The sequence below is a fragment of the Nylanderia fulva genome, unplaced genomic scaffold (assembly GCF_048542155.1).
Source record: "Nylanderia fulva isolate GAGA-0341 unplaced genomic scaffold, ASM4854215v1 Scaffold615, whole genome shotgun sequence".
NCBI classification, from domain to species: Eukaryota; Metazoa; Arthropoda; class Insecta; order Hymenoptera; family Formicidae; genus Nylanderia; species Nylanderia fulva.
Genome location: NW_028190716.1, coordinates 1,830 through 3,658, shown reverse-complemented (window position 1 = coordinate 3,658; position 1,829 = coordinate 1,830).

The following is a 1,829-nucleotide window of genomic DNA, read 5'->3' as shown; positions in this document are numbered from 1 at the left end:
TCTAAACATTACTACTGAATTTATTTGGCCCTTTTTGAAGAAAGATTTGGGAAGGGTGGCCGAAATTTTCTTCTATGTCAAGTGCGAAGATTTCAAGACACACCAAGAAAATTTTCCAATTAAAAATTTATTCCCGTCAACCTTTCAGCAGGGCATTTAGACTTGTTGGGCCACTTCCTATTGTCAAAATTTTTCCGTTTTTTGTTTACATATTGATCGTTTTTCCTGGCCCTGAAGCTGTTCCCCATTTTGAGTTTCTGCTGAAAAAATATTTTTACAACATTTTTTTTCCATTTGGGGAGAGTTTGATTTCCTATCCTTACAAAGATCAAGGTCCTCAGTTTGAAACAGCTTTATTCAAAATTTTAAAAAACTAATTTGGGCCCAAAAGGATTTGAACTTTGCTTTTCTCCTGCTTAAGGAAATTTTGGAAAGAGGATGGACTTGAAAGCACGATTTTGGCCACGAAACAACCAAAGGGTAGAACTTTACCCTTTAGTTTTTTGGATTACGTTTTTGTTTCAAAGAAGATTTAAAAAACTTCACCGCGAACTTTTTTTGGGCCCTTTCGTATTCCCGGAGAAATTTTTATTTAAGAAGATTTTTTTGCAAATCCTGAAATCTTTCTTGAAAAACACGGTTTATTTGAGGAAATTTGATCTCCTACAAATCATCATTGCAAAAGATAAATTTGTTCACAAGAATTTTTGATTGTACTCTGTTTTGGGTTTGAGAAGATACTGTTAAAAAGTACTACAACCCCCTTATTCGGCCCTTTTTCCCATTGAGAAAAGTATCCTTTATCTTTATTTGCAGTTAATGTTTCAGGAAATTTTTCAATATTTTGACAGAAGTCTAAAACCAGCCTTCTTCCCAGAAATCAGATTCTACTGAACTTTCTACCCGTCTTAGTCCTGTTCCTGCTATTTTAATCCGTTCCCGCTACTTCCGTCCTGTTCCCGTATTAAACTCCCGTTTTGCTACTTCAAATTCTTTTTTTCTTCTCTGTTGGAAAAACTTTCGACCTACCACCAAAAAGAAGAAATCCATTTTTGCAACGAATTTTCGTCACTTGGGGGGGAGTACTTAGCTCATACCACACCTTTCATTTACACCTTTAAATTTATTACACCTTAACTTTCACGCATTTTTTCACTTTTTACATCTTTTAAATTTGTAATAACTTCAATTCATTAATATACAAATTTTTTAAAAAAATCAATATTCCTAACAACACATTTATTCATTTTTTGTTAAATTAATTTTTTTGTTCTTTTGCTTTATACTTTCAAAAATAAATTACTTTTTTAAAAACTGGTTTAATTTTTTATAAAAATCCTACAATATATAATATATATATATGTATATATGGTAGTTGTAATTTCTTTTGAAAAATAAATGAAAATGCATATATCCCAAAATATATAAAAAGCAATATTAAAAAGGGGTCAACATGATAAAAAGACACATTTATATAGTATGTTTTATTGTCATTGACCGTTAGATGCGTTTGGGGAGTGATTTGACAGAAAAAAATTTTTGTTGTTTATTTCAAAATGTTTAACACACTAAAAAGGGTTTTTTTTACATATATATATTTCTGTCGATAATAGCGGAATTAAAAATGTCGGAATTTCGACAATTTTGTTCCCCTCAAAAGGGGCGCTAAACCCCCCGGAGTTCGGCCCAAAGCCCGGATCCCCTTAAATGATAAAAATATTTTCCCCCCAAGTAAAACCAATTATTTCAATTGGGAGGGGAATTAGTCTCCCCGTTAACTAAAAAAAAAAACCTACACGAAATTTACAAAGATATAGAGGCAATTCAAA